The following is a 25,624-nucleotide window of genomic DNA, read 5'->3' on the forward strand; positions in this document are numbered from 1 at the left end:
ATTCTCAATGCTGGCTGCATGTTAGACTCAACTGGGGAAGCAGAATGCCTTATACAAAGGCTGATTCTGTGCTGTGCTCCCAGAAATCCTTGTTCTGTTGGTCTGGGTGAATCCTGCATCCAGTGAGCAGTCAGGGTTGAGAACCACTGCTTTAAACCATTCTCTTTAAACCATTCTCACTGCTTTAAACCATTCTCTTCTAAGCCTGCTCACTTGAACACAGTATTATCCAATTCACTTACAGAAAATAGGTTGCCATCTTTAGGAATCTCAAGAACCAACAGTGTATATATACATTGGGTATATGATCCATGTGTAGGAGATATTTGACCTGAGATATGAAAGATAAGAAGAAACTAGTTATGAGGAGACCTAGGAAACGAACAAACCACGCTGAAAGAATGGCAGATGCAAAGGAGGTGAGGGAGATCATTGAGATCAGTGAATAGGAAGAAGGACATGGTAGGTGAAGGAGGGAAGTGAGGGTGAAAAGTGGTACAAAGCTGAAATTGGGAAGAAAATCAGGAACTAAATCACGCAGAGTGGATCTCAGAATTTTTTTGTTAACAGAAGTATTGAAGGGATTGGAATGCCATGATTTGTATTTTACAAAAGATTTTTCTTACTGCAACGTGGACAGTAAATAGATTGTAGAGGGCAATAGTGAAAGTCAGAAGACAATTTGAAGAGCCTTTATAATGTTCTGAGCAGAAATAAAGATGGCCTGGGTTAAGACAGTGGAGATGGAAGGGAGCACATGGATTCTAGAAAGATTCTTGAAATAGAAATGACAGAAGTTAAAGACGTGATGAGCAAGGGGTCTATCAACAGGGAAGAATTAAGGGAGTTCTCACTGCGGCACAATGGGATTAATGGCATCTCTGCAGAGTCTAGGCGCAGGTTCAATCCTCAATGGAGTGGGTTAAAGGATCTGGCATTGCTGCAGCTGTGGTGTAGGTGGCAACTGCAGCTTGGATCTGATCCCTGGTCTGGGATATGCCCTGAGGCAACCAAAATAGAAAAAAGGGGGGGACAGGGGAGAACTAAGGATACTTAAGGAGTATGGGCGATTGTGGTACCATTTGCTAAACTGGAGATAACTGGGGGAAAATAGTTTGGGGCAGTGGAATGGAGAATTAACTTTCTTTCTTTCTTTCTTTCTTTCTTTCTTTCTTTCTTTCTTTCTTTCTTTCTTTCTTTCTTTCTTTCTTTCTTTCTTTCTTTCTTTCTTTCTTTCTTTTCTTTCTTTCTTTCTTTCTTTCCTTTCTTTCTTTCTTTCTTTTCTTTCTTTCTTTCTTTCTTTCTTTCTTTCTTTCTTTCTTTCTTTCTTTCTTTTCTTTCTTTCTTTCTTTCTTTCTTTCTTTCTTTCTGACAAGTCAAAATCAAGATATTTATTGGATATCATGTAGAAATGCAAAGTTTGCTGTTTCACCTACCCAATTCTGGAAAAGGAAGTTTTGGACTGTGGATAAAAATTTTAGCATTTTCAGCGTATAGGTGATATGTAAGATAATGGGCTGAATAAGCCCCCCCGGGGAGAGTGTAGCCAGGGAAGGTTAAGCATGATGGAGTCACAGAGGATTCAGTGAGGTTAGCAAGGAAAGCTTTCTGGTGGCAGGTTAGGGATGGAGTCATTGCAGTCATGAGTGGTTGATTAGAGGGTGAGAAGGTAGAGACAGAAAGCTTAGAAAAGCTTTAAAAATTGGCTATGAAAGGAAAGAGAGAAATGAGGCAGTTGTCAGATGGCCGATTAGAATCAAGGGGTGGTTTTTGAAAGGGAAAGACCCAGAGTGTGCTTGGGGATTGATGGAAATTATCCTATGTAGGACATGAATAATAGGGGAGGAGAAGAGGAGAAAGTGAAGGAGCAAGCTCCCTGAGAATGTGGAAGGAGAAAGAACCCCAGGCACAGACGGCTGAACTAGTTTTTGACAGGTGAGTTTTCCACTGTGTCAAGAAGGTGAGTTTTCCATTGTATCAAAAAGGAATATGCTCTGTCAGTACCCCCTTTAAACCAGACACTCTACATGTTTTCTGCCTTCTTCATATTTGTAAGGAATTCCACACCTTCTGCCTAGGTGGGGATTATACGTTGGCTCTAGACCCATTCTCAAACCAACTGAACAACTTCATGAATTTTCATGCCAGGGTTTTTCTGAGTTTTTTCTCTTTTGTTTTATAATTTACCTTATATGATTTCTTTTCAGAATTTTTTTTTCTGGCCACACCCCCAGCACATGGAAGTTCCCAGGCCAGGGACTGAATCCGAGCTACAGTGTGACCCATGCCACAGCTTCACCAATGATGGCTCCTTTAACCCACTGCACCAGGCTGCGGATTGAACCTGCACCTCTGCAGTGACCTGAGCTGCTGTGGTTGGATTCTTAACTCACTGCACCACAGCAGGAACTCCTTGAGAATATTTTTAATGAAAGGGTACACAGATATAGCAAATATACCTATTCATACAACTGATAATAATAGCTGCTGATATTTTCATCCTTTTTTTTTTTAAAAAAAGAAATAAAACACCTCAGGTAGAGCTAAAAGTCTCTTTATCAACACTTGTCTCTTCCAGACTTTCTTGAGGAACTCATTATCATGGTGCTTTTCTCATACACTGTTTGTGCTTTTACATATGAGTACGTAATTCTTAAATACTATAGAGTAGGCTTTTTGTGGTTTTAAATATATGTAAATGATGTTATACTGTAAGTTGAATTCTGCATGTTTTATTTTAAACTTACACTTTTTTTAAAATTCATTTTTTGTGTATGCAGATCTTGTAAAGTTTTTTTTTTTTTGTCTTTTTGCCATTTCTTGGGCCACTTCCGTGGCATATGGAGGTTCCCAGGCTAGGGGTCCAATCGGAGCTGTAGCCACCGGCCTACGCCAGGGCCACAGCAGCGTGGGATCCGAGCCGCCTCTGCAACCTACACCACGGCTCACGGCAACGCTGGATCCTTAACCCACTGAGCAAGGCCAGGGACCGAACCGCAACCTCATGGTTCCTAGTCGGATTCGTTAACCACTGCACCATGATGGGAACTCCAAGATCTTGTACTTTTCTTTTAACAGCTGTATTGAATTCTAACATATAGCCATACACCACATTTTATTTATATATTTAGCTGCCGATGGACATTCTTGTAGTTTCCCATTTTCTACTATTACAAAAAAACTCTATAAAGTACATCCCTTTGGATATGACCGAGTATTGATAGACGGCTCTGGATTGCACCATTTCACATCCCTGATAACATATAGGAGAGTTTCCCTCAAGTGTATATTTGTAAGTGGAATCTCCAGATTATGAAATATGGATATTTTCATTCTCAGTGGATTCTGTCATTGGCTTTGTAGTGTGGCTGTACCATTTAGACCTCATCCCTGAGCAACATATGGACGGATTCCTGTTTCCCCTTCATTACCAGGACTTGGTTTTATCGATACTTTAAAATATTTACCCATCTGACAAGTGAGAAACAAAATTTTGCTTGTTTTTGTGATTCCATGAAATTCAGCATGTTTATGGTGAATTTCATTTTTTGTTCCTTAGATACTTTTCTATTTTTAACCTACTCTGAGACTTACTTTTAAAAGATGTTTATCAAATTTTTTTAATTGAAGAATAGTTAACAATGTTGTACTACTTTCAGGTATACAACATAGTGATTTGACATTTTTTGTAGATTATATTCCATATAAAGTTATTGTAAAATATGGGCTGTATTCCCTGTGCTGTGCATTACATTCTTGAATCTTATTTATTTTATACCTAGTAGTTTGTACCTCTTGATACTCTCCCACTATTTTGCCCTTCCCTCCACCCCTCTCTCCACTGGAAACCACTAACTTATTCTCTCTATCTGTGAATTTTTTCTCTTTTCTTATATTTATTCTTTTTTTAAATTTTTTTAGTTTCCGCATATGTGATAACATACAGTATTTGTCTTTCTCTGTTTGACATATTTCACTAAGCATAATACCCTTGAAAGTCCATTTACATTGTTGCAAATGGCAAAATCTTTCTTTTTCATAGCTGAGTATTATTCCACTGTGTGTGTGTTCTTTTTCCATTCAGCTGTTTATGGACCCTTAGGTTGCTTCTATATCTTGGCTATTGTAAACAATGCAACTATTAACATTGGGGTGCATATATCTTTTTGAATTGGAGTTTTTATCTTCTGCAGGTATATACCCAGCAGTGGAATTTCTGGATCATATGGTGTTTTTATTTAATCTCTGAAGTATTTAAACTCATTCCCACCTTTTTCCTTTGTTCATTTTTTCCTTCTTTTTAGGGCTGAACCTGAGGCATATGGAAGTTCCTGGGCTAGGGGTTTGAATTGGGGCTGCAGCTGCAGGGCTACATCACAGCCACACTTTGGTAACTGTGGTCCTTTTCTAATTGCATGACTTTGATAGTTACCAATAGAGCTTAATTTCATCACTATCTAACTTTTTATTAGCCATTTAATTTAATTGATTCAACCAGCATATATTTGTTGGGCTCTTTCCATGTGTCAGACACAGTGTTTAGCAATGGGTCATGTTTATATCCATCGTCACAGCAGATCTTGACTTCCTTTTAATGCAGTTATTTTTATCTTCTCTCCCTAACACCTTTAGGTCTTATTATTTGAATACAAGAGTCTGATGTTTCATATTTTGCCTAGTGTTTTGCTTGTATCAGGTGGGAGGTGTCAAAAAATTCACAAGTAGAAAAATTAAAACCAAATCAACAAATAGTATTTAGTAAGAGTTTATTGTGTATATAAGAACAGTTCCTAAACTGGGAGCATTCAAATTCAAATACTGATAGGCATCTCCAGGGCATGAACTTACAGGATAGCTTAAAAGTGAACATGAAGAAGTTTTGTGTTTTGTGCAGTTTTTTTCTTGTTGTTGATTTCCAGTCATATAGCATTGTGGTTGGAAAAGATGCTTGATATGATTTTCTTAAAATTACTGAGGTTTGATTTATAGCCCAGGATGTGATCAATCTTAGAGAATGTTCTATGTACACTTGAGAAGAATGCATAATGTGTATTCTGTGGCTTTTGGATGGAATGTCCTATAAATTTCTATTAAGTCCATCTGGTCTAATGCTTCATTCAGGGCTTGTGTTTCCTTGTTGATTTTCTCTCTGGCTGATCCGTCCATTGCTGTAAGTGGGGTGTTAAAGTCCCCCACTATTATTGTGTTATTGTCAATTTGTCATTTTAAGGTTAGCAGTTGCCTTACATATTGTGGTGATCTTATGTTGGGTGTATAGATATTTAAAATTGTTGTATCTTCTTCTTGGATTGACCCTTTGATCATTATGTAGTGTCCTTCCTTGTCTCTTAAAATATTCTTAATTTTAAGGTATATTTTGTCTGGTATGAGTATTGCTACTCCAGCTTTCTTTGGATTCCCGTTTGCATGGAATATTTTCTTCCATCCTCTCAATTTCAATTAGTATGTGTCCCTAGAAGAAAAGTGGGTCTCTTGAAGACAGCATATATATGGGTCTTGTTTTTGTATCCATTCAGCCAGTCTATTTCTTTTGGTTGGGGTGTTTAGTTCATTAACATTTAAGGTAATTATTGATATGTATATTCTTATTGCCATTTTATTAACTGCTTTGGATTTATTTTTGCTGCTCTTCTTCCCTTCTTTTCTTTGTCTCTCCTCTTGTGGTTTAATGACTATCTTTAGTGTTGTATTTGAGTTGACTTTTCTTATTTGTTTGCGTATTGCTTATAGATTTTTGGTTTGCAGTTGCCCTGAAATTTTGATATAGGAGTCTATATGTATATATGAGATTGTTTTAAGTTGTTGGTCTCTTCATTGCAAATGCATCTCCAGTGTCCTGCATTTGTACCCTCCTCTTCTCACGATTTCTGATTTGGGTGGCATAATTGTGGTTGGATGATTTCATATCTTTACTATATATATACCTTTACTGGTGAGCCTTGTCATTTGCGGTATTTTTGTTTCTGGTTGCGGCCTTTTCTTTTCTGCTTAGAGTAGTTCCTCTAGTATTTGTTGTAAAGCTGATTTAATGTTACTGAATTTTCTTATCTTTTGCTTATCTGTGAAGCTTTTGATTTCTCCTTCAAATCTGAATGGGAGCCTTGTTGGATAAAGTAATCTTGGTTGGAGGTTTTTTCCTTTCATCACATTAAGTATATGATGCCATTCCCTCTGGGCTGCAGAGTTTCTACTGAAAAATCTGCCAATAACCTTATCGGGGTTCCCTTGTAGGTTATTTCTTTTCCCTAGCTGCTTTCAATATTTTCTCTTTGTCTTTAGTTTTGGTCAGTTTGATTAATATATATCTTGGGGTGTTCCTCACTGGGTTTATTTTATATGGTACTCACTGTGCTTCCTGGATTGAGGGAGTGATTCCTTTTCCATGTTAGGGAAGTTTCTGGATATTATCTCTTCAGATATTTTTTTCTGTCCCTTTCTTTCTTTCTTCACCTTCTGGGACCCCTATAATATGGATGTTGGTGCGTTTAAAGTTGTCCCAGAGTTCTCTGAGACTATCTTCATTTGTTTTAAATTATTTTTCTCTTTTCTGTTCCACATCAGTGATTTCCACTAGTCTGTTCTCCACCTCACTTATTCGTTCTTCTGCCTCCTGTATTCTGCTCTTGGCTGCTTCTAGTGAATTTTTTTATTTCAGTTATTGTATTTTGCATTCTGCTTGCTTAAGTTTTATATCTTGTATTTCTTTGCTCAGTGTTTCCTGTAAATTATCCATCTTTGCCTCCAGTTTATTTCCAATGTCTTGCATCATCTTCAGCATCAAAAGTCTAAAGTCTTTTTCCTGGAGGCTGAGAATCTCCCAATTACTTAGCTGTTTTTCTGGGTTTTTTTCTTTCTCCCTGATCTGAATTATAGTTTTGTGCCCTTTCACTTTTATAAGTTTTTGGTGTGGTGATCTTTTTACAGATAATTGAGTTGTAGCCTCTCTTACTTCTGATGTCTGCCCCCCTTGTGGCTGAAGTTGGTACGGGGGTTTTCTGTAGGCTTCCTGATGGGAGGGACTGGTGTCTGCCCACTCGTAGGTAGGGCTGATTCCTATCCCTTTGGTGGTGGGGTTTTGCCTTTGGGTGAGATTAGAGGCATCTGTGTGCCTCAGGGGGACTTTAGGCAGGCTATTTACTGAGGGGTAGGGATGTGATCCCACCTGGATTATTGTTTGGCCTGGGGCTTCTCAGCACTGATGGGTAGGGCCATATTTTCCCAAAATGGCCACCTTCAGAGAAAGGCACACTGCTGAATATTCCCAAGAGTTTTGCCTCCAATGCCCTTCCCCCACAACAAGCCACAGTCACCCCCTGTTTTCCCAGGATATCCTCCAAGATCTGCAGTCAGGTCTGACCCAGATTCCTATGGAGACTTTCCTTTGCCCTGGGACCTAGTGCACGTGAAAGTCTGTGTGTGCCTTTCAAGAATGGGGTCTCCATTTCCCCCAGTCCCATGGAGCTCCTGTGCACAAGTGCCACTGGCCTTCAATGCCAGATGCTCCAGGGGCTCTTTCTCCTAGTGCCAGATCCCCAGGCATGGGAATTTGACATGGAGCTCAGTACTTTCACTCCTGTAGGTGATTCTCTGTGGTGAAGTTACTTTCCAGTCTGTGGGACTTCCTACCTGGGAGGTATGGGGTTGCTTATGTCATGTAATTGCCCCTCCTACCTCTTGACATAGCCTCCTCTTTGTCTTCTGGAGTAGGATATCTTTTTGAAAGTTTCCAGTCCATTTGGTTGAAGGTTGCTCAGCATTTGGTTGTAATTTTGTTGTTTTTATGAGAGAAGTTGAACTATAGTCCTTCTATTCCGCCATTATAATCCCATCTCAAAAGTGAACATGAAGAAGTTTTGTACCATTTGCAATGATTGGTTATTGCAGTGGAGGTTTCCAGATGGCATAGAATTAAAATTTATAATCTCATATCATTTTTGTCAAGATGACCTGTTTCTTTTTTGATTATCGAATGCATTTATAAGAAATAACCTAAATTTCACTTATGTTCATGCAATGAGATACACTTAGTTTTGTTTACCTGGCTTAAATAGTTTTGTCTGCTCAGGGAATTTTTACGTCCAGATTCCAATTTGTATTTAATTTTAACAATTCTCCCCTTTTGGTTTTTCTCTAAGTAGGCTGAGGGTATGATCAACTAGTTGCTCTGGGTTATCACTGTTCATATTAATGGATCACATATTTGTTGTTTCTGCTAGCTGAGTCCTGAGGATGGAGGCAGTTACTATTACTAACAGTTGTCTATGATGATAGACATGGGTGGTCAGATCATTGAATTCTTTAAGTTGTCTAATCCTGAGGGATATCATTTGATATGTGAGTGGCTGCTGGAAGGCATTTAAAACCACTGCGAAAGTACGATGCTTTAGAGAGATTAATATGTTGACTGTAAGAAGAATAACAGCCAAGGACTGAAAGATTCCCCATAGCAGAGATTCCCAGAAGCCAAGATTTAACCAAATAATAACTCAAATAGGTTATAATAAGATTCAAGCTTTCCTTTTTTTTTCTTTATTATTATTATTTTTTGACTGCATTCATGGCATGTGGACATTCTTGGGCCAGGGGTCAAACCTAAGCCACGAAAGACTTTGCCACAAGAGAACTTCCAAGTTTCACCTTTTTAAGTCAATCTACCTTTTTTTTTTTTTTTTTGGTTATTTATATTGGCCTAATACAATGTCTTATCAATCACATATCCTCATGACTACTTAGGAAAAGATGACCATGAGGATGTTTTATTTCAGGAGGTGATGTTGCTGGTGAGCTTCCACCTAAAGGAAGCCTCCATATGATGTAGGCAATCAGGTAATTTGATAAGAAGCATTTCTAAGGAAACAAAAGTAAAACAAAACTAAGAGTTAGAGTAATTATAAATTTAGTTTCTGAGTTTGGAGAACATCCCTTTGAGAAAATTTCTGGATTTGGACCCTGGACTAGGGGTTGAATCAGAGCTGGTGAACACCACAGCCACAGCAGTGCTGGATCTGAGCTGCATCTGCTGCAGCTTGGATCCTTAACATACTGAGCAAGGCGAGGGATGGAACCTACATCTTCATGGACACTATGTAGGATTCTTAACCCATGGAGCCACAATGGGAACTCTGGATGGCATTTCCAATATGATGCATTTTCCTGGTTTCCAGTGGCTATCTTTGATGATATCATATGATGTTCTGATGACTTCTTGAGTGGCCATACAGTAACAGGAAGAAAAGTTGTTCGTATATGATCTATTGTGGTAATTCTCTGCAGTTTATAAGCAGATAACAAAACCCCAATGACAACACTACTAGAATGTGATAAATGAATACACCATAGTTTTCTATTGAAATGTTTTTTCTATAGTGATTTCATTTTTATTAAAGATAACTACACGGATTTGTAAAATGAGTCTAGTCATAACTTGGCTTGATTATTTATGTAAATATAAGAAGAACAGTGATTCTCTGTGTATTCTCAAATATAACATTAAAACTTCAGTCAAAACTTTGATAATATCCAAGGGGCTTTATTGGTTTCATAAAGTCAACCTTAGTTCTTTAAAATTATCCAGTAATAAGGAATCTCAGATTAGACCTTTATTGTCTCTTTAGACTATGAAGCCAAGCTAAGGACTTAATCTAATTGTGTCCTGTTACAAGGAGAACAGATCCTTACTGAATTTATGTAAGTACATATATTATCATAAAAAACTAGAACATCTTAATTAGGGTTTCTGAATTTTGGAGGGATTAGGTAGGGAGAAAAAAAAGTTTCAACTTTTGTGTACAAAAACTATATCCATTTGCTATAAATTATAGATAACTTAAAAGAGAGGATAAAAAGGGATCCTTTAAATCTAGAAGATAAAACATTAAAGAATCAGCAATGTTTTAAATGAAGGCATAAAAATTAGAATAATTTTCATCAGTTTATCTAGTCTCATGTAATTAATTCTTATTTTATTTAACATGGGTTGTCAGCTTTATGACTCTATCAATTTTTTAGTAGAGTTTTAGAAATTCTTACCCAGTAGAGTATTATGATCTTAAAGTTATCAGAAACTTGTATTGTATTGTACTTGTCAGTGACTTTTCCATGATTCTCTTTGAAGACAAAGCATTTCTACCTGTAGTTGATTTGTTAATGCTTTCAGAGAAGAAAAAGTAAAACAATGTCTATGAGTGACAGCGATTTAAATAAGCTACAGTTAAAGAGCTGGTGAAAGTACACACACACACACACACACACACACAAATGTAATTGAAAAGCAAATTGTTATTTTTAAAATATACAGTATTGTAAAGTAACTGGATTTATGACAGATAATGTTATATCAGGATATAGATTTTTAGGAATTCATATAATTTCTGACTAATATTAATGATATGTATTCATATAAATATAATCTAAGAAGGTTAAACATAAATTTTTATTGGACATTGTTTTGCATGCAACTTAACATGTATATTCTTTTTCAGATTCTTTTCCATTGTAAGTTATTACAAGATATTGAGTACCTACTGTGCTATACAGTAGGTCCTTGTTTTTTTTAAATCTATTTTATATATTGTAGTGCATACCTGTTAATCCCAAACTTCTAAATTATACCTCTCCCCCCTTTTATTTCTTTTTCTAGAATAACCAGCTATTTTATTTTAGACAGCATTACTCTTTTTTCCTTCACAAAAACATATCCTACATTCTGTGCATACTCTTCATTAAAAAAAAAAAAGCTCCATTTGCTTCCCATACTTTGTGCAAGTTGTCCCCCTTCACTCTTACTATTTCTAGTAGCTTTATATTTACATATTGATTACTAATTTTAACTATTAGTAATCTTTACTTTCCAGTGAGAAATAGGAAGCAGGCAACTATCAGCTCTATCATATATTAGCATCCCATAGAAGGTCAACACATTTATAAATATATAATTGTAAAACAATTTTTAGACACATATTTTCATAGCACAGTTTTTTAATGTGGCAAAAGGCTTTTTCTTCTTTTTTTTTTTTTTTCTTTTTTGGCCTCCTGGCAACATATGGAGTTCCCAGACAAGGGATCAGATCCGAGCCACAATTGCAGCCTACGCTGCAGCTGTGGTAACCCTGGATCCTTTAACCCACTTTGCCAGGCCAGGCATCAAACCTGTGTCCTGCTACTGCAGAGATGCTGCTGATTCCATTGTGCCACAGTGGGAACTCTGAAAGACATACTTATTAGTAGAACCAAGTATCTTTTGTCTCTGTAAAAATTAAAAAGCCAGGAGTTCCCGTCATGACTCAGTGGTTAACAAATCCGACTAGAAACCATGATGTTGTGGGTTCAATCCCTGGCCTGTCTCAGTGGGTTAAGGATCTGGCATTGCCGTGAGCTGTGGTGTAGGTCACATACGCAGCTTGGATCCCGCGTTGCTGTGGCTCTGGCGTAGGCTGGTGGCTATGGCTCCGATTGGACCCCTAGCCTGGGAACCTCTATGTGCCACAGGTGCAGCCCTAAAAAAGGCAAAAAGACCAAAAAAAAAAAAAAAATTAAAAAGCCAAAAGTAAATAAACCTACATTTAGCAGTTGTCTCAGTGTATTATCTTATCTGGAAATGATCTCGATAGTCAATGAATATCCTTACTTAGTTTAACACAATATAAACTTATTTCCATCTATTTAAATTACTTATTTTTAGTAATTATGTTTAGATTAGACAAACAGCTAACCATTATCTTAAGTTATTTTTATTGTTGGCAAATTTAATAACATTGAGATAGCATGACTTGTAAATCCAGACAGGAAAAGTTGTATGTCTGTATTACATTTAATATTGACAGTGCCTGTTTTTACGGAAGCTAGTAACTTAAATTAGCTTTAGTTATCAAAGGCTATCTCAGATCATGTGAATTTGAAAAGCATTTTGGTTGATTTTTACACTTCTGAGAGTTTTAGGAATACTTAATTTATGTATTTATGCCAATTAAAGACCCCTTTAAAAATATTACGCATACATAATATGCATACATACATAGACATGCATAAACATGTAAACAGACACAAATAGATCTTATAGCTTTTATTTTTAAATTTTAGCCATGTTTCAGATACAATAATACAGAACCGAAAGAATAGATACATCGAAACTGTTTCTGTCTGATGTACTAAGTTAAGGTTACCTGCAGAGTGTAAGGTTACTTGCATACTCTTTTTGGAAGCTATTTTTGGAGTCATTTTTCTTTTAGAAGCCTCTGTATGCCAAGCAAATAATGCATTCCATTGTCTCTGAAGGGTTTAAGATCTCTTTTCAAGGGTGCCTCTTAAGGTAGGTTTATCTAGTTAAAATCTCCCCAAAGTGGCCACTGCAAGTCCAAATGATCCAAAAGTTTACTCATTTTCCAGAAAGACACAATATCCTGGTCCTTAGTAATTATACCTATAGGAAGAAGGAATTTTGGGGAGAGGTGGAGAAAGAGTTTTAGAGCAGGTGGAACCCATGTTTCCTTTTAGAATCCTTAAGACATCTCAACTGTGAGGGGCTCTGTTTTTCCAATAGCTATTCCAAAACACAGGGAATCATGTTTTTCCCTCTTTTGAACAAAAAAATAGTGATTTACTAAGAAGCATCAATAAACAAAATACAGGTGTGTGGAAAATGGAGTAACTCAGGTTCTTTCTGCCTAGCCGCCATGTTGTTCTGGTGAAGAATGATACACCAACTATTATATAATGATAGTTATACCTATGCATGTGCAATAGAATGGCATGACGGCCACCCCTATGTAACACTGTGGCACATTGCTGGCTTTGTTCTGTACTAGTATAAATACTTTCTGTGCCAACACCGCTTGTGAAGCCAATAAAAGGATGTCTGACCTACCCACAGTGCCTCAGCTCTTTTTCAGGTTGCCCGAATCTAGATTAAACCTGCCTGGTCTCAAGAGAATGCAAAACAAACAGGCATGCACAGTAAAGTCAGAGAACTCAAAACACAAAGAGACTGAGCTCAGAGCCGAGAGAAATTCTCAAGCTCCAGAGTTCCCCAGGAAGCAGGGAGTCAATGGGCTCTCTGAGTACTGACACCTGGTTGCTAACTGGCCTCACATGGTTGGGAGTCTTCTTTTGGTCCTACATCTGATTCCAAAAACTGTAAAAATCCAGAAGAGCAAAATTAAAACCACCAAATCAATAAATAGTATTTAGTAAAAGTTTTTTTGGGCATATAAAAGAAATTTGCAAACTGGGAGACCTCAAAGATCGACATGAAGCATAGGGGCTTGAAGTTACAGGATGGTTTATAAAATGGAAACGAGGAAACTGTTTATAAACAATGACTGGTTATTACCATGAAGGCTTCCAGACAGCAAGGGATAGGGTAAAAGTGATTACCTCACAGCATTTTTAGGAAGACGACAAATTTCTCATGACCGTCAGAGCCATTTGTAGGAAATAACCTGTTTCACTTATGTTCTTATAATAACACAGATTTAGTTCTGTTTACACAGCTTAAATGGTTTTTCTGCTCAGGGTATTTTCAAATCTGATCCCCATTCTGTAGTTAATTGTAACAGAGGATATCTGGTCCCTGTTATTCCACGTTTACAAAAAGCAGGAGTCTAATAATGTTTTCAAGCATGTGAATGCTTCCTTTTGAACGAGTATTACATCCAATTCAATGGCTTATTTATAAATTACCCCAATTTATTCTTTTTCATAATTTACATTCTCCAACTCCTAACAATTCCATCTAAGAAGACATTATATGGAAAGAGTTTCCCTTTACATCGGGAAAACAGAGACCCCCCCTCCCCGCCGAGATTAGAGGAGGACATAGAATAATTCAACACTTTACCATGTTTTTTAAAAAAAATATTAATGGAAACAATTTAGATGATACAAAAAAAAAATTATGCAATATTTCCTTAAGTAGATAATCGCTTTTCAGAGAACTGCAAAATGGAGAGGAAAGCCGGAAGCTTTTACAAGATAAGAAATCCAAAATAAGGAAGAGAAAATATCTGATTGGCTGAAGCGGTACAGTCCACCTGTGTGGTGATCAAGCCCAGGGTTGGCTTAGCGATGGGGATTGGCTGACTCCTTACACGGCGTTTCCAATCACGCGAGGTCTTTTCAGGCAGAGGGGGAGTTTGTTGACCCGACGTCCTGGGCAGAAGCAACTCCATCTTGGACCTAGAAAGTTATTTAAACAACGCAGAAGGCATTTGCCTATGCTGCCCCTCACCGCTCAGCCCTTTTTAAATCCTCAGCTCACTTGGTGCTTTACTGACTTGGAAAACAAGGACAGAAAGAGCCCTACATGAACCGAGGGAAGGATCAAACTCTGCTCTGTCACGGAACATGGAAAAAAGTATGTGAAATCATAAGAATGTATTTATCAAGCATGTGAATTGTAATGTCTCGGTTTGGTAAAGGAAGTAAGTGGATTAAACTTTGTTGCCCATAAAGGAGGCTCTCAGATGGAAGACCCTCTGCTTCTAGCTTGAAATTCGCTTGTTTTGGTGGGTAATTTCATCCCTCTGGCTTATGTTATTATTACAGGATTTGGGTTAGTGTGTTAAAGTGTAAGCCTAACCTGTTATGTATATGTGATGGCACCAGAATGTCATGTGTTGAAAGTTGTTCGAAGTTCACGGCTTATTTTATTGGAAAAATACCTCGGCTCTGCGACAGAGCCAGCATTTCTCAAGTTTCATGTGTTGTTGTAATGGGTGCATGTTCTCCCTTGTAAATATAAGCAGCATGGTTTTTATTGGTATTCACCAAATTTTCATTGTGGAGAGCCTTTGAGTCAGCACTGATGTCTGGTTCTGATGACTGTCATGGGAGTGTACCAGGTGATACTGCATGAGCCAGTTACCAGGAGTCTTTAATACCTCACCCCAAAAGGAAACTTGGGTACTGCAGTCTAAAAGTCTTCCAGCTACTGCATCTGGCACTCCTTAAGTCTTGGGTGCTTTTTCTTTGCTTCTCAAGGGAATTTGGCTCTGAAATAGTTTCCATTCCATGCGAGTCAGGAAAACACATCATTTTAGATCAAAATAACCTGCTTTCCTTTTTCAAGGATTATTATTATTATTTTTTTTAAATAACAAACATCTGTCAGCATTGTGAAACCAGCCGGATTTATAAAAGGCATTTCCTTAAGGGCTGTTGTGTGTGATTACTCCTTATTGGCCTGACATAATTTAACCTCGGCATCTTTCTGCATTTATTTATGTTTTCATTTCAATATAGTGTGTGTAGGCTATTTTTGGAGCCACTATGAGGAAACTACTCCTATGTAATGTGTGTTTCTCAGGGAGACCATGTGTTTTCAATGATGGATCAAACAAAGCCTTGCCACTTAGGCTAATGGAAAAAGATCTGTCTCTCTCTCTCCTGGTACCCTGAGCCAGGGAGACAGCTGTTTTCTCCTGCACATGGAGGAGAGGATGAATACTAAACTGTGGTATCTGGCCACCCATCAGAACAATAGGAAACGGCACACCTGTCGGCTCTTGGCAAGCTGGGCTGGTACAATGACTAACACTGTTTTCCTAGTTCTCTCTTCTTGACAAGCACACCACTGCCTACGTTTCTCTCCCCTTCAGTTCACAAAGGCTTAGATTTCTCCCTTGAGGCACTGGGGGAATTAGGCAGTTTTACTACGACTTCTAATAAACAGCTTCCTTTAGACAAGGTGGATTTTCTTGCAGAACGTGGTTTATGGCTACCTCTCCACCCCTTTCCCACACTGGTCCCCTCACCCTCCCCTGAGCATTGATCCAAAGGATCTTTCTCCCTTTGTAATCGCTGCTTTGCATCTGTAAGCGTTTTTCTTCTGCAGCCTCTCTGGCTTCCTAGAGGCAATCCGAAAGCCCCTTCAGCTAATGGCTCATTTAGCAATCAATTTGTCAAATAATGTTCACAGATGTTTTTCTGATGGAGCAGCATGCAGTGCAGGTAATGACTGAGTGAGTGATCATTTATGGTAGGTGACAGGATCAAGGCATTGCCTTGCTAGGCGGCTCAGGAGTTGGGGGTTACTGGTCAACCTCAGAAAGAACATGGTCCTTTTTATTTTTAAACATTAAACCAGCTCTGTGATTTCCATTGCAATTGAGTCATGGGCTTGCCGCTTAAGTAGTTCCTTATATCCACAGCTGGAAGAGTCACACACGGGTAAGACACCTAGAGGAATGTAAAAATAGTATCTCCCTTAACTCTGTGCTTCCTGGTTTGTGAGGTTTGACCGTAATGCTGGGGCTGGGTTCATTAAAAAAGCACAAGAATATTACACATGGAATAACGTCACAGTGGTTTACCTGTTGACATTTCCAATGTCCATTTTCCAACACAATTCAGAATCAGTCAAAAGAAACACTTCTTTTACAAGAAATGTGGAAAACTATGTAGCTATTACTATGGAGTGGTCTGTCAAAAATCCAGAAGAATGAAATCCAACCGAATTTTAACTACCCAAGCCAGGATGGGACTGCTGAGCTGAGCAGTCTTAAGATTCCCACAGCTGCACTAGCTATGCTTTCTTTCATGGTCCGGAATTGTTTCCATTACCCTGAAAAGGGTTATAAAACCCACAATCAATTTAGTTTCTGGGGCATTGTGTTTTGAATACCGTTTAATAGGGTGCGACAGAAACACATAATTTCTCCACATGTTCTTAGATTGCAAGCAGATCTTACGTGGTGTTGGGCAGTGCACCAAATAATGTGAACATTACCGGAAGCTTTGGAATTGGAAATAAAAGAAGACCAACAGCCAGAATGTTGAGGGTAAGAGGAGAATTTTAAATTTACCAGTTGACCACAAAGCAATCACCAAAATCTTTATCCTCTGCTTTCAACTCAGCTTTGCATTAGCCAGAGATAAAACTTAATTATTTCATACAAGAGAAGGAAAAGCACGTTTCAGAATGCAAAGGATGGGTTTGAACACAGAATGCATTTAATAAGACCATTAATAGGGAGAGATGGGTTGAATCTGATCTGCAGCTGTGGGTGTTGGAGGATAAGGATTTTTGTTCCTTTTGATGAGCAGGAATTGAGCTGCTCTTCCAATTCGGTGCCCCCAAACTTTTTTTTTTTCTTCTCAAATGAGCAGGCTCATTTATTTTAATGAGAGTTTTTGACTAAGGAGAGAGACCGGTATAGCTCGGCAGTGGCTCCTAATCCATTTAGGCACTGTCTGAATTTCTTTTATGGTTCTGTTTTCTTCTCACACTGCATCAGGTTACCGAGGAATAGGATCTGCTGGTGATTGTTAAAATTCCTAATTTGCATACTCTAGAAATTGCATTATTTGGCATCATTGAGATGTGGGTATTTTAGGTGACTCGCAGCATACAGGGCACAGATGGCTCAACTGTGATAGAGGACATAGGGAAACAGGTGAGCCAAAGCCTTGTCAGAGTGTTCTGCAGTGGCCCAGCCCACCCTGCTCTGTTTCAGAGTAGGCGAAACATACCCTTCATTTTATGTAATTTGATCTGCAAATGGAGATCTTACATCTAGGAGGCAAGAAGTACCTCAGCCAGTGTTTCCTTTACCTGACCTTTGTATGGGTGATTCTAGGATGCTGGAAGTTTTTATAGACCTAGCTTTTCAAGTTTTATTTGGAAAGTTTTTCTGGGCCAGCTGGTTTACCATTTATTCACTGTATTAGCACTTTGTAGATATTATCTAATTTATTCCTCAAGAGAGGTGTATATATTGGGCGTTATTATCTTTATAAGTGAAAAATCTGAAGGTTAGAGAGATGGTAAGAATTGCCAATGTGGATATGAACTGAAGTCTTAACTCCCAAATTCATGCTCTCACAGACTTTCGTTAAAAATGTGGTGTAAAAACTTCAAGCAATCCCCCTAAAAAGTCAGTTAATCTCCTATATTCATGCTAATAACATTTCGGTGAATAGTTTTCAAACATCTCACTGTACATTTGTACACCTATACTGTGGGTCTGAAATATAAATTAGATCATAATAAACTAACTTGTCTTTTTTAGGAAATAATACATTATGGATGTATTTTTCAATAACTTTACCATCATTTAAAAAATTGCATAATGTTACAATATATATATCAACCAAACTTATGTAACCATTTCCATACTGGTGGACATATAGGTTGTTTTCCAAGTTTCACTATTATACATAATATTTTAATCAATATATTTGTGCATTCACCTTCCCTCTTCCAATTATGATTTAACATCTCTCTCTCTTTGTTTTTCTTTTTAGGGCCACACCTGTGGCATATGGACATTCCCAGGCCAGGGGTCGAATTGGAACTACAGCTACCAGCCTATGCCACAGCTACAGCAACAGGGAATCCAAGCTGCAGCTGCAACCCACACCACAGCCCATGGCAACGCCAGATCACTGAGTCACTGAGCAAGGCCAGGTGTAGAACCTGCATGCTCAGGGATGCTACTCGCATTTATTCCTGTTGTGCCACATCGGGAACTCCTCTCTTTTTTTTTTTTTAATAGAATTTGTTACTGGATTGAAGACTATGTGCATTTAAATATTGAGGTAGTTTATAAATATATAATTAATGAAGGTCACAGGCTCTGGAGTCAGTCTGCCTGGGTTTGAATTTCAATTCCTCCATTTAATCTGTTTTAATTTAGTAAAGACCTTAATACTTCATCGTAGCTTTGTCATTTTTAAAATAGGATAATAAAACCAATATTTTAAGTCTGTTTTAAGCACTTAATATATATAGTACCCAGTGTCTAATGCCTCCTGAATGGTTCATTACTGATAACTGTTGTTATTATTGTTGTTGTCATTGTTACTAGATATATTTTACAAAACAATTTCCTACAAAAGGTTTACCAATTTGTATTCCTACTAACAGTCTAAGAAAGGCCATTTTCACTGTATTTGTCAATGGCTTATATAACCTTTTAAATCTTTATTGTGATAATATCACCTACTTCTTCCTCCTGAAAAAGGTAAATTACATTCCTGAGGGGTAAACTTTACTAGTTCATGGTTTATTATCCTTGTTCTATATTGCTGAATCTAATTTACTAATTTGCTAGTATTAAGGATTTTTATGTCTGTGTTCATGAGGTAGTTTGATTTGTAGTTTCCTTTTCTCAAAATGTTGTCTTCTGATTTTGGTAACTAGTGCTGACATATTCTTGCCTTGGTTTTCTGAAAGGTTGTATTATTGTATCATCTCTTGCTTAAATGTTTGGTAGAACCCTCCAGTGAAATCTTCATAGGGAGTTTTCTTTTGGGAAGATTTTAATTTAATAGATATAGAAATACTCAGTTTATTCTGGGTCAGTTTTGGTAAGTTGCTTTTATAAGGAACTAGTCCAACTCATAAATTAGCATTAACTTATAATTTTTTTCTTTTGCTATATGCTAGATCTGTAATGATAAAATGATGTGTCTCTTTCATTTTAAACACTGGTGTTTTGTGTCTTCTCTCTTTTTCTTTCTTTTTTTTTTTATTTCCTCTTTTTGCCTTTTTTGGGCCATTCCTGCGGCATGTGGAGGTTCCCAGGCTAGGGGTCCAATTGGAGCTGCACAGCAACGCGAGATCCGAGCCTCAGCCTACACCATAGCTCATGGCAACGCAGGATCTTAACCCACTGAACAAGGCCAGGGATTGAACCCATAACCTTATGGTTCCTAGTCGGATTTGTTAACCACTGAGCCACAACGGGAACTCCTCTCTTTTTCTTCATTACTTTCTAGAAGACTATTACTTTATTAATCATTTTAAAGAACCAATTTTGGCTGTTATTTTTTTCTATTTGTTTCATTGATTTCTGCTCTTAAGTTTAATTGCTATTCTTTTTCTATCTTCTTAAGGTAGGACATTATTTTCAATGTTTCTTTTTAAAACTATGAATTTTATTCTTTTACCCGCATCCCACACAATATATAATGTTTTTCTTATTCATTTCAAACTATATTGTAATTTTTCTTGTGATTTCTTCACTGACACATGGGTTATTTAGAAATACGTACCCTAAAATATGTACCTCGTGAAGAGTGAGTTTGCTGTATTACAGTGCAGTTCGTCTTTATGCCCAGCATGTGGTTTAACCTAGTGAATCTATCATGTGTACTTGAAAAGAATATTGTTGTGTTGTGTTATGTCAATGTGTACTGTCTAATTATTCTTGGTTTTAAATCTCCAACTAGAGTTTTGTAATTTTCTGTCTCCTTTTAGTTTTGTCATTCTTTGCTTCATGAAGTTTGAATCTCTGTTATTAGGTGCATATGTGTTTGCATTTATTATGTTTTCTTGATATATTGATATTCCTTTATCAATGAAATATCATTACTCTGAAATACCCCCTCTATGTCTAATAATACTGTGTGTTTTGAAGTCTACTTAATACTAATATAGTCACACTAGCTTTCTTATGTTTCCTATTTGTATGGACTATCTTTTCTATAATTTTCTTTAAGAAGTATCCTTGTCTTCATATTTTAAAAATTTTCTTATGAATAGGAAAAGGGTGGGTCTTCTTTTTATTCATTTTGATAACTCTGCCTTTAATAGAATGTTTAGTTGAGTTACACTTAATGTTATTATTGATATGCTTGATTTTAAATCTATCATCTTGCTGTTTGATTTTTATGTGTTACATTTGTATTTTCTTTATTTAAGAATTCCTCCGTCTCTTGTTTTCTTTTGTCCAATTGATGAACTACATTTCATTTCATTCTTTGTAAGATTTTATTAGTTTTCAGGATTAAAATATGCATAATTATTACAACATACTTAGAATTAATATTGTACTATTTTACTTAAAATAAGAATCTTAACAATAGCATAATTGTGTTTTATGTATATCTATTATGTAATAGATGACATTATTTTTTTATGGTCCAAATGATGAAAAATAGTAATGTATATTTTATTTTTTCTTAAAATTTTTTATCTTGAGTTAATTGTTCTGTCAATTTCTGCTGTACAGCAAAGTGACCCAGTTACACATATACATATATTCTTTTTGTCATGTTCTATCATGTTCCATCACAAGTGATTAGAGTTCGCTGTGCTATACAGCAGGATCTCATTGCTTATCCATTCCAAAGGCAATAGTTTGCATTGATTAACCCCAAATTCCCAGTCCATCCCACTCCCTCCCCCTCCCCCTTGGCAACTACAAGTCTATTTTCTATGCCCATGATTTTCTTTTCTGTGGAAAGGTTCATTTATGCTATATATTAGATTCCAGATATAAGTGATAGCATATGATATTTGTCCTTCTCTTTCTGACTTACTTTATTAGTATGAGAGTCTCTAGTTCCGTTCATGTTGCTGCAAATGGCATTATTTTGTTCTTTTTTATGGTTGAGTAGTATTCCATTGTGTATGCATACACCACATCTTAATCTGTTCATCTGTAGATGCACATGTAGGTTGTTTCCATGTCTTGGGTATTGTGAGTAGTGCTGAAATGAATGTAGGGGTGCATGTATCTTTTTAAATGAAAGTTTTGTCCAGATGGATGACCAGGAGTGGAATTACTAGATCATATGTTAGTTCTGTATTTAGTTTTCTGAGCTACCTCTATACTAAGGTAGTTTCCATAGAGGTTGTACCAATTTACATTCCCACCAACAGTGTAAGAGGGTTCCCTTTCCTCCACACTTTCTCCAGCATTTGTTATTTGTAGCTTGCTAATGATGGTCATTCTGACTGGTGTGAAGTGGTACCTCATTGTGGTTTTGATTTGCAGTTCTCTAATAACTGGTGATTTTGAGCACTTTTTCATGTGCCTGTTGGCCATCCATATGTCTTCTTTGGAGAAATGTCTATTAGGTCTTCTGCCCATTTTTTCAATTGGGTTGTTTGTTTTTCTGCTCTTGAGTTTTGTGAATATTTTGAAGATCAAGCCCTTGTCAGTTTCATAGTTTGAAACTATTCTCTCCCATTCTGTAGGTTGTTTTTTGGATTTTTTTTTTTCATGGTTTCCTTTGCTGTGCAAATGCTTCTAAGTTTGATTAGGACCCCTTGGTTTATTTTTGTTTTTATTTCTACGGCTTTGGGAGACTGACCTAAGAAAACATTTGTGCTGTTGATGTCAGAGAATATTTTGTCTATGTTCACTTCTAGGAATTTTCTGGTGTCTTGTCTTATGTTTAAGTCTTTAAGCCATTTTGAGTTTATTTTTGTGCTGTAAGGGTGTGTTCCAGTTTGATTGATTTACATGTTCACTTTTTCCTGCACCACTTGCTAAAGAGACTCTCTTTTCCCCATTTTATATTCTTCCCTTCTTTGTAGAAGATTAATTGACCATAGGTGTCTGGGCTTTCTGTTCTGTTCCATTGGTCTTTTTGTCTGTTTTTGTACCAGTACCACACTGTCTTGATTACTCTAGCTTTATAATATTGTCTGAAGTCTGGGAGAGTTAGCCTCCTGCTTGTGTTTTTTGGTTTGTTTGTTTTTTCCCTCAGGGTTGCTTTAGCTATTTTGGGTCTTTTATGGTTCCATATAAATTTTTGGATTGTTGATTCTACTTTTGTGAAAAATGTCATGGGTCATTTGATAGGGATTGCATTGAATCTGTAGATTGCTTGGATTGTATAACCATTTTAATGATATTAATTCTTTCAATCCAGGAGCATGGAATATATTTCCATTTCTTTGAATCCTTTTTAATTTCCTTGATTACTGTTTATAGTTCTGAGCATAGAAGTCTTTCACCTCCCTGGTAAGGTTTATTCCTAGGTATTTAATTTTGGGGGTGCAATTTTTAAAAGGTATTGTACCTTTATATTCATTTTCTAATATTTCATTGTTTGTATGCAGAAATGCAGCCAATTTATGAATGTTAATCTTGTATCCTACTACATTAACAAATTTGTTAATCAGTTTGAGTAATTTTTTTTGTGGAGCCCTTAGGGTTTTCTATAGATATAGTATCATGTCATTTACATAGAGTGACAGTTTTACATCTTCTGTTGCAATTTGGATACCTTTTTTTTTCTTTTGTTTGTCTGATTGCTGTGGTTAGGACTTCCAATATTATGTGGAATAAAAGTGGTGAGAGTGGGCATTCTTATCTTATTCCAGATTTTAGTGGGAAGTCTTTCAGCTTTTCTCATTGAATGTCATATTGGCTCTGGGTTTGCCATAAGTGGCTTTGATTATGTTAAGATATGTTCTCTATATACCCACTTTGGTAAGAGTTTTTATCATGAATGGATGTTGGATCTTGTCAAATGTTTATTCTGCATCTATTGAGATGATCATGTGGGTTTTTTTTTTTTTTTTACTTTTCTTTTGTTAATGTGGTGTATGACGTTGATTGATTCATGTATGTTGAACCACCCTTGTGAACTTGGGATGAATCCCATTTAATTGTGTTGTATGATATTTTTTATGTGTTGCTGAATTAGGTTGGCTAAAATTTTGTTGAGAATTTTTGCATCTATGTTCATCAAAGATATTGGCTTATAATTTTCTTTCTTAGTATATTTTGTCTGGGTTTAGTATTAGGGTGATAGTGGCTTCATAGAGTGTCTTCAGGATTATTTTGTCGTCTTCAACCTTTTGTAAAAGTTTAAAAAGGATGGGTACAAGTTCTTCTTAGTATGTTTGGTAGAATTCATCTGTAAAGCCGTCTGGTCCTGGATTTTTTGTTTGTAGGAAATGTTTTTATTACATACTCAATTTCATTTCTAGTGAATGGTCTGTTCAGTTGATCTATTTTTTCTTGAGTCAGTTTTGGTGGGCTGTATGTCTCCAGCAAGTTGTCCATTTCTTCTAGGTTGTCCAATTTGTTGGCATATGAAGTTCATAGTATTCTCTTACTTTTTTTGTATTTTTTCAATATCTGTCGAGATTTCTCCTTTTTCATTTCTTATTTGAGTTCTTGCTCACTTCTTGGTAAGTCTGGCCAGAGGTTTGTCAATTTTGTTTACCCTTTTAAAGAACCGGTTCTTGGTTTTATTGATTTTTTTTTCTGTTGTTTTTTGAATCTCTATTTTATTAAATTCCTCTCTGATCTTCATGATTTTTTTCCTTCTGCTGACTTTAGGTTTTATTTGTTCTTTTTCTAATTGTTTTAGGTGGTAGGTTAAGTTGTTGATTTGAGATCAGAATAGATGATAAAGTAGGACCTGAAAACATAAAACTTCTAGAACATAGGCAGAACACTTGCATATAAATTGTAGCAGTATTTTTTTATATATGTCTCCTAAGGCAAAAGAAAAAAAAAATAAACAAATGGGGCCTGGAGTTCCTGTGTGGCTCAGCAGGTTAAGGATCTGATGTTGTCACTGCAGTGGCTTGGTCTCTATTGTGGTGGGAGTTCTATCCCTGGCCCAGAAACTTCCACATGCTGTGGGTGTGGCCAAAAAAAAAAAAAAAAAGAAAACCAAATGTGACTTTACTAAACTTAAAAACTTTTGCACAGCAAAGGAAACCATCAACAAATGAAAAGACAACCTACTGAGTGGAAGAAAATATTTGAAAATGATATGACAATACCCAATATATATAAACAATCATATAGCTCAATACAAAGAAAACCCTAACAACCCACTCAAAAAATGGGCAGAAGACATAAATGGACATTTTTCCAAAGATATACAGATGGATAGCAGGTACAGGATAAGTGCTCAACATCACTAGACATCACACAAATTCAAGTCAAAACCACAATGATTCTTCCCCGTTGACCATTCCTTCCATATATCACAGTGTGCATATGACAATCCCAAACCCCCAATCTACCTCACTTTTTTATACAGAAGAAATGATCACATTATAGATCAATTATATGTCAGTAAAATTTTTAAAAAAATTTTAAAAATGAGTTACTACTTCATAGTCAAAATGGCTATCATCGAAAAGTTTACTAATAACAAATTCTAGAGAGAATGTAGAGAAAAGAAAACTCTTGTACACTCTTAGAGGGAACTAAATTGGTGCAGCCAGTACTTTTTTCCACAGTAAAAACAGTATTTACACTGTGGAAAACAGTACTGAGGGTCCTTAAAAAACTAAAAATGGGACTACTGTGTGATCCAGCAATTCCATTCCCTTTTTTTTTTTTTTTTTTTTTTTTTTTTAAGGGCACTGAGTGAAGCATGTGGAAGTTCCCAGGCTAGGGGTTGAATCTGAGCTACAGCTGCCAGGCCATGCCACACCACAGCAACGCAACACCAGATTTGAGCCACATCTGTGACCTAGACCTCAGCTCATGGCAACACCGTATCCTTAACCCACTGTGTGGGGCCAGGGATCAAACCCATACCCTCATGGAAACCAGTTGGTTTTGTTTCTGCTGAGCCACAACAGGAACTCCCATTCTTGGGTATATGTATATGGAAAAAATAAAAACATAACTTCAAAAAGTTATATGCACTGCAATGTTCCCAATATTGATGTTTAAAATAGGCAAGATTTGAAAGCAGTCCAAGTGTCTGTCAACAGATGAATGGATAAAGAAAATAAGGTGTGTGTGTGTGTGTATGTGTGTGTGTGATGAAATATTATTCAGCCACTACAAAGAATGAAATTCTGCTATTTGCAAAAATGTGAATTGACCTAGGGAGTATTATATCTAGTGACATAAGTCAGATAAAGACAAATGTTTATATGTTGACTCTAAAA

General features: G+C 36.7%; 2 long non-coding RNA genes across 3 annotated transcripts in view; both read left to right on the forward strand.

Annotated features, from left to right (window-relative positions):
* The window catches only part of LOC106509539, a 57,930-nt gene extending 46,896 nt beyond the window's left edge, over positions 1 to 11,034 (forward strand). The window contains exons 4-5 of one of the 2 annotated variants that reach the window (XR_002341877.1): positions 1,827 to 1,935; positions 9,636 to 11,034. This is a non-coding gene — a long non-coding RNA (uncharacterized LOC106509539). Of the gene's footprint in view, positions 1 to 1,826; positions 2,221 to 9,635 lie in introns of those variants that run through there. The other variant, XR_002341876.1, reaches the window with a different exon arrangement.
* The window catches only part of LOC102165655, a 112,623-nt gene continuing 98,500 nt past the window's right edge, over positions 11,502 to 25,624 (forward strand). Inside the window, exon 1 of the long non-coding RNA XR_002341878.1 lies at positions 11,502 to 16,796. This is a non-coding gene — a long non-coding RNA (uncharacterized LOC102165655). The remainder of the gene's footprint in view (positions 16,797 to 25,624) is intronic.

The sequence above is a fragment of the Sus scrofa genome, chromosome 2 (assembly GCF_000003025.6).
Source record: "Sus scrofa isolate TJ Tabasco breed Duroc chromosome 2, Sscrofa11.1, whole genome shotgun sequence".
NCBI classification, from domain to species: domain Eukaryota; kingdom Metazoa; phylum Chordata; class Mammalia; order Artiodactyla; family Suidae; genus Sus; species Sus scrofa.